Raw genomic sequence first — 8,169 nt, forward strand, 5'->3', positions numbered from 1 at the left:
AAAGGGATTAGGGCCATTCAAAATCTAAGCCACATCAAAAGAAATATTTATCATGAAAAGATGGTCATATTTTAGAAATAAACATAAAGGAACAGATCTGCTAGCTTAATATACTATGTATGCATATGTGTGAGGAATTCATTTTTATTATTAGTGTGGGTACTTAAAGAACATAAATGACTATAATCATTAAATGGGAGCATCATCTAAAGAATAACTCAAAGGAAATACTTTTCTGTTGAAATGAAAAAGGTAAAATAGACTATTCCTCATATTACAATAGATTTAGCCTTCCTCATAACATACCTCCCTCTTTGATTCCATTGTGAGTGATGTGTACAGTCTCAAATCTGATTATTAATAATGCTAAAGATTTTTTTTCAAATTAATTGGTGAGAAAACTTAATATAATTAGGGGAAAACACAAAAGAAATTCAATAAGAAAATCAATACCTATACTAAAATGATGAGAACTTACATTCTAGCACCATCTGACCTGAATAAGTCTTTTTTTTTTAAGTACTATAGCTAATGACTGAATCTTTCAAAAAACGTAGTGTTAAATAATACTTCCAGCAATGAAAAGAGTGGAGTCCTACACAGAATAATGCATTGAGTCAAAAGTTATAAGAAGAGAAAAGTGTTTAATCTTCAATAATAAGCAGAAAACCCAGAATTCTAATGCCTGAGAAATATTTAGACAATAACCTGAAGACCCCTGGAAGAAATAAAAAAGTATTTAAACTAAGAATGTGCAACATACAAAAGAAGAAAGCACATGATCTATTTCTTGGAACAAGACTCCAGGGACATTTCATTACTAACTGCCTAATGTCTACTGTGCACCTAGAAGACAGGACTTCCTCAGTATATTTTATTAGTCCCTCTGATCATCTTGTTTTAGGCTTTATACATTATTTCAATAACTATTGATGTGATTATACCAGTTGAGGTAGTGAGTGCTATAGCAGCCAAGTCCTGAACTCTATCTTAATCCACCTCTTGTAGTTGTTCAGAACTTTTCAAATGGGTTACTTTTTGGCCTGAAATTTTCCATGGTTGGTCTTTCCCTTGTGGAAACTTGAGTAGACTTGATTTCAGGAATTTTCTGAGTTATGAAAACAGCAACCTATCTATTTATCTCACAGATGTTACCATTGGAGTATTTTAACCAACATAACTTTCACAAAAAAAACCCCTAGAAACTGCAATTGTATATTATTTTGCATATCTAATTGAAAAACAAATCACGGTTTGAGTAGATCTGAAAAAAAAGTCTTGCTAACACTCTTAATGAAGAAGAAAATGTTGTGGTTTTTTTTTTAGTTTAATTAAAAATTTGAAGCTGAAACTAGACAAAGTCAGGTTAGAAAAGGCACAACATTTTTGTAGTGGGGATAATTAAACATTTGAACAGTGACCCAAGGATGTGATGGCATTTCCATCATGCAAAGTCTTTAAAACACAACCAGATGATTTTCTGAAAGGCTCAAACAGAAGTCATGGGCTTAATGCAGAAATGGCAGGGCGAGATTCTATGGTCTATGTTGTACAGGTCAGGTGAGACAATGGCAGTGTCCCTTATGACTTCAAAATAACTGAATCTTTGAATAAAATTTGTCCTGGAAAATACTTACAATTTCCCACACTCCAGTAATTCCTAGTTTTCCTGATGCAGCAAGGTACTCAAACATATGAATAATTCCAGTATCTTCAATACTCATATGTTTAAAGTTAAATAGATGCTTACATGCCTTGCCAAATTAGGATCAATTTTCTTAACTCTGCTCCTGTTAAATTGAATGGGAGGGTCAATGATAAAACTCCTTTTGACTTCAGCGACCTCTTTGAGTGCTTTTGGAAATCCTATCCTTAGTCATTTCCATTCATATTCATTAGAATTTTCTTATTTTATTTATCTGGATATGTCTTTAAGTATGCCACAGTTAGGGCCTAATCATGCACATCTTACTAAGATGATGTTCCTAGTCCTATAGTGACCACACTATATGGATCCAGTGACCAAACCAAATGTGTACATTGAGGTATGTGTACCAATGCTATGTCCACAGGGTGGAAAGGGGCGGGGGAAGGAGGAGGAATTTCAGAGCAACTATGCTGGTGCTCCATACTTGACATGAACACATCTGTCTTGACCATCCTAAGCCAAAGTCCTGCAGAGAAGTCCTGTGGAAACCTATTTACTCACACTAATTCATAGTGTGAGGATTAGGTCTAAGGAACTTGCCTCTACCCCACCCCCTTTCCCTGAAACATGCGGTATAGGGCAGGCCACAAAGATAGCATATGGGACTAGAGAGATCACTGTTTTTTCCCCAGTATGGCAATGCCTGTGTAATACATGAGTATTAAGCACAAAAATGATGGCAGTAGGGAAACTGCAGTAGTGGTACTACCTATATTAAAGACAAAGCAGTACAGAAAGGCATTTCCTATCAGAAAGCAATGGAAACCTGTAAGCTTCAAAGTTTTTGTAAGGTAAATTCTGTACTGTATCTGGAGAAGATGTAGTTGTTTACTTACAAGTGATTACAGCAACTTTTAAATCAACCTCAACATTAAAAATCATGAAGTTTACTTGAGAAGAACTCTATTCCAGTTTCGGGTTAAGAAAAAGGTAGTGTTGCAGTGACTCACTCTTTCTGCTGCTTACTTCAAACACTTTCTTAAAAGGCTGCTATCTGCCAAAGAAGGCTGGCAACACAGAAAAGCAGGTGAATTGTATAAGTAGGCCTAAAATGGAAGAGAGAAAGGAGGTTAGAAAAAAAATCCAGCTTGTCATACTTGCTTTTCCTCTCACCCTTAGAAAGTATATACAATTACTTTCAGATTGGTTGAAGCAAAGTTTTATTTAGATGTTGGATAATTCATCACGTTGTGTGTGTGTGTGTCCGTTTCTCCACATGTTAATGGTCTGTAACTAGAAAAACAGCAGCATTGTTTCCCTCATACTCTGGTCTTCAGATTAAAAAACAATCTGTTTTTAATACTCACTGGGAAACATTTTCAATATATTGAAATATTGAATATTCAGTAGAGCTCTTCCAGGATGTGAGGTAGCTCCATTAAACAGATACTTTAAGGATATTTTTAGAAGAATCTCCAGAAGAGCACATCTCACTGCCATGCAATGAAGTAAAATGATTATCCTGGCTCCTATCCATCCTTCAATTTCCTATGTTCCTTCAATAGTCCTTGCTTGCACTAGAGAGCTGTGTTTATTTCATTTTGTAGCCTCCCTTTCCTTCAATGCTACTGTATAGGACTCCATTTGTCCCTACTGTACCTTTTAGTAGACCTGTCTTGTGTGTGATGAGAAGATATTATGACTCAGTCTTTGTCTCATCAGATATAAAAATGAAATGTTTTTTCTGTCTTGTATGTTGTCTTCCAGTAATTTTTCAAGCAGTTTGAGCAGGATTCTGACATTTATACCAGTGTATAGGTTAATATATTGTTAAGACCAAAAGAGACCTTTGGAACACCAAGTCTGACCTACTGCATTATAGAGGGTAGAGAATTTCACCCAGTTATAGATACCCTTGCTTTGTGTCTGACTAAAGCATGACTTCCAGAAAGACTTCAAGAGATAGAGAATTCACACTTCTCGTGGTGGTTTGTTTCTATGGTTAACCACCCTCACTGTTAAAAAGTTGTGCTTCATTTTTTATTTTAATTTGGTTTCACCTTCCAGCCATTAGAATCATACAATCATAGAATATCTGGGTTGGAAGGGACGTCAGGAGATCATCTAGTCCAATCCCCACTCATAGCAGGACCAATCCTCAACTAAATCCTCCCAGCCAGGGCTTTGTCAAGCCTGACCTTAAAAACCTCTAAGGAAGGAGATTCCACCACCTCCCTAGGTAACCCATTCCAGTGCTTCACCACCCTCCTAGTGAAAAAGTTTTTCCTAATATCCAACCTAAACCTCCCCCACTGCAAATTGAGACCATTGCTCTTTGTTCTGTCATCTGCTACCACTGAGAACAGTCTAGATCCATTCTCTTTGGAACTCCCTTTCAGGTAGTTGAAAGCAGCTATCAAATCCCCCTCATTCTTCCCTTCTGCAGACTAAACAATCCCAGTTCTCTCAGCCTCTCCTCATAAGTCATGTGCTCCAGCCCCCTAATCATTTTTGTTGCCCTCCGCTGGACTCTTTCCAATTTTTCCACATCCTCCTTGTAGCATGGGGCCCAAAACTGGACACAGTACTCCAGATGAGGCCTCACCAATATCGAATAGAAGGGAATGATCACATCCCTTGATCTGCTGGCAATGCCCCTACTTATACAGACCAAAATGACATTAGCCTTCTTGGCAACAAGGGCACACTGTTGACTCATATCCAGCCTCTCGTCCACTGTAACCCCTAGGTCCTTTTCTGCAGAACTGCTGCCTAGCTATTTGGTCCCTATTCTGTAGCAGTGCATGGGATTCTTCCGTCCTAAGTGAAGGACTCTACACTTGTCCTTGTTGAACCTCATCAGATTTCTTTTGGCCCAATCATCTAATTTGTCTAGGTCCCTCTGTATGCTATATCTACCCTCCAGCATATGTACCAGTCCTCCCAGTTTAGTGTCATCTGCAAACTTGCTGTGGGTGCAGTCCACGCCATCCTCCAGATCATTAATGAAGATATTGAACAAAACCAGCCCCAGGACCAATCCTCCGCTTGATACCGGCTGCCAACTAGACATGGAACCATTGATCACTACCCACTGAGCCCAACAATCTAGTCAGTTTTCTCTCCACCTTATAGTCCATTCATCCAACCCATTCTTCTTTAACTTGTCGGCAAGAATACCATGGGAGACCATTTAAAAGCTTTGCTAAAGTCAAGGAATAATATGTCCACTGCTTTCCTCTCATCCACAGAGCCAGTTATCTCACCATAGAAGGCAATTAGGTTAGTCGGGTATGACTTGCCCTTGGTGAATCCATGTTGACTGTTCCTGATCACTTTCCTCTCCTCTAAGTGCTTCAAAATTGATTCCTTGAGGATCTGCTCCATGATTTTTCCAGGGACTGAGGTGAGGCTGACTGGCCTGTAGTTCCCTGCATCCTCCTTCTTTAGTTCTTGTTATGTCTTTCTCCATTGATTAGAGTCCTTTAGTACCTGTACTCTTCTTGCAATGAAGGTATTTATACACCGTAATTGAGTCACATCTCAATCTTGTTTTGATAAACTAAACAGATTGATATCCAAGTGTCTCACTGTAAGACATGTTGTCCAGCCCTCAAATCATCATGATTCTTATTTGCATCCTCTCCAAATTTTCAGCATCCTTGTAGAAATGTGGACACCAGTTAGATAATGACTTATTGGTAAGTTTTGCATTTTCTTTTTAAGCTCTTTGGACCCTGTCTGCCTCTATGGTTGTACAGTACCTAGCACAACATGGTCCCAGTCTTCATTGAGGAGTCTGGGTGCTACCATAGTATAAATATGAAATAAGTAAGGGCTTGATCCTTCCAAGGTCTGAGCAAAATGCTTGAGCTAGTCCAATAAAAAATGCATAAGTGCTTAACTTCCAGCATGAGAGTAGTCTGATTGCCTTCAATGCTTTCAACATATGATTGAGCTTTGCTGGGGTCAGAGTACTTACACTAACAACCTGATTATGGTGCTATGTAGCAGTAGTGATAGGCACACTTTTAAAGGTGAAAATAAATAAAAAATGAAGGTCACATTAGCAATTTCATTGAAAGGTTATGATCCTACCAACCCTTACTCACATAAGCAGTCACACTGCAGTCAGTAAGATCTGCTTGCATGACTACAGGTTTGCAGGATTGGGCCATAAATCCCTATTTTGAGGGGTTTATTATCCAGTCAAAAACAATTTTTGAGACTGTAATTTCATATCAGTGAGGTTTTATTAACAGTTTAAATTTCAGTTGAAAGAATGCAAGTATCAACAATAATAAGAAAAGGAAACCAAGAATGATGATTAAACCATAAGAAACTTGATATTGTAAACAGGCAGTATTTATTTCCTTCAATGAATTGCATAATTTTGTCAAGCATTAAAATGCAGTATCCATAGAGAGCAGCCACATTGGAACAATTTCACTGTAATTGCTCTAAAGTAACATAAATAGATCATGAAGGCTTTTAAAGATGTTATGATCTGCTGGCTCAGTGATCTGCATTTGATAAAATCCCTCAGGGGCTTTAGAATACTAGATTTGTTTGTGTTGAGCCATCTCAAATCAGTGTTCAATCAGGTAACCTAATGTTTTTGTGCATAACAATAATGTATTAGAGTTTGAATCAGAATTGTGTTTTTTAGTTCCTTTCTAGTATCCTCTCCTTAGTATCTCTCAATTATTCATTGTGCAGGATTACTCGCTAAAGCAATGATTAAAAACGTTAAATTAAAATTAAAAGCTCTGTGATATTACCTTTTATTAATGTTCTTCAACTGATTCACTGGTTGGGATAATCCGATGGGTAGTTCAAATACAAACCAAGTAGCATAAAACTAGCTGCACATACTAGCAGGTCAGGTGTTAGCGTATTAGCTGTAGTGAAATCACACAGCTATTATCTTCCTACTCACATTTCCAAAGGGGTGTCTTCAAGATTTAGCTGAAATATACTACTTTATAGTATATTATACTACTTTATTGGGGGGGGGGGGTAAGAAAGATTTTTTTTATAAAGGATTATTTTTTGCTGTATAGCATATCATGACAGTATATCTTCCTCCCACTACTTGATACCAAGTATTTCATTAAAATATCCTCAGTGCTATTAGCTCACAAAACAAGTTCACTCCTAGTTTAGGGATTGTCATGCTTTCTCCTCAATCAGCTTATTAAGAGAAACTGTGCAGGACAGACCATGCTAGGGAGGGCACTAGGACCCAGGTTGGCCATCTCTCACCATTTCCCTGTTTTATATGACCAGAGGCTCCAGCCTGTAAGAGCAGCTGCTAAAGCAGCCAAAACAGGAACTTTTGGACACTCAAGAGCTTTCCACAATTTTGATTGAGGGTTTTCTCTCCTGTGCTGATTGGCTGTTTGCTCCAACACTCTCCCTCCAATCCCTCACATTCGCTTCACCTTAGCTTCAGTCCACACCTTCCCCTTTTGTCCTGTCCTGTACCCTGACCTCCTTTCCATTTATTTTTATTCCCTCCTATTGGGGCTCCTAATTACGCTGCCTAAATCATGGAAATAACATGCCAATCATATTGATTACTCTACTTATGCATCCTACCCTTTTCCTACCCTGTGTTTCTCTCATATATTTAGGGATTCTACATGAACAATTAGAAGATGGCAAACAGGGTTGTGAAATTACTCCACATTAGCCTGCTGCAGTCTACTGCCTATATGCATCCCGCTAACATACATTAACAGTTCCTTGGAGCACATGGAGTCCTCTTAGAAATGGGAGTAAATCAACGTTCATTAATGAACTGTTAATGCATGTCAACAGGTTGCATGTGGATAGATAGACTGGCACCCCCCATCTTACCAGTGTCTAATTGTTCATATAGACTAGTCCTTAGACTGTAAGCTTTTTGGGTCAGGGAACATCTGCTACTCTGTGTGTGTGTATGCTACCTAAAAATTGGGAGTCTCATTTTTGGTTGTCCCTTAGATACTACTGTAATAAATATGATTTTAAAAAAAGATTCTAAATATTGACATTTAGCTTCTGTAATCTGGTGGAGGTGTTGAATGTGTGACATTCTTACTAATAAAATTCTGGTCCAAACGGCCCAAAATAATGAATTCTTCATCTCAGATATCTGCCTGATGCAGGCATCCTGAAGTTACAGGAAAAAACAGTGCATAAGGGTTAATTGGTCCCAGTGAAGTAAAGGTAAGGAATGTGTATTGAACATTTAACAGCTTGTATCTTTCTTTTCTTGAGTTGTGTTAGCTTTGTTCTAAAAGCTAACACAATTCAAGACAAAGATGGAAACAGTCTTACAGAAGAAAGGGACATCATCAATACATGGACCAGCTACTGCTTTGATCTATACAGCCACCAGACAAATGGAGATCCTAGTGTCCTAGACAGCCCAGATTCAACAGAGGAAGATGACCTTCCAATACAGCCATGAAATCACTCAAGAACAGAAAGGCTCCTGGTATTGATAACATCCCAGCCAAACTGATGAAATTCAG

The sequence above is a fragment of the Mauremys reevesii genome, linkage group 2, assembly GCF_016161935.1.
Source record: "Mauremys reevesii isolate NIE-2019 linkage group 2, ASM1616193v1, whole genome shotgun sequence".
Classification (NCBI taxonomy): Eukaryota; Metazoa; Chordata; order Testudines; family Geoemydidae; genus Mauremys; species Mauremys reevesii.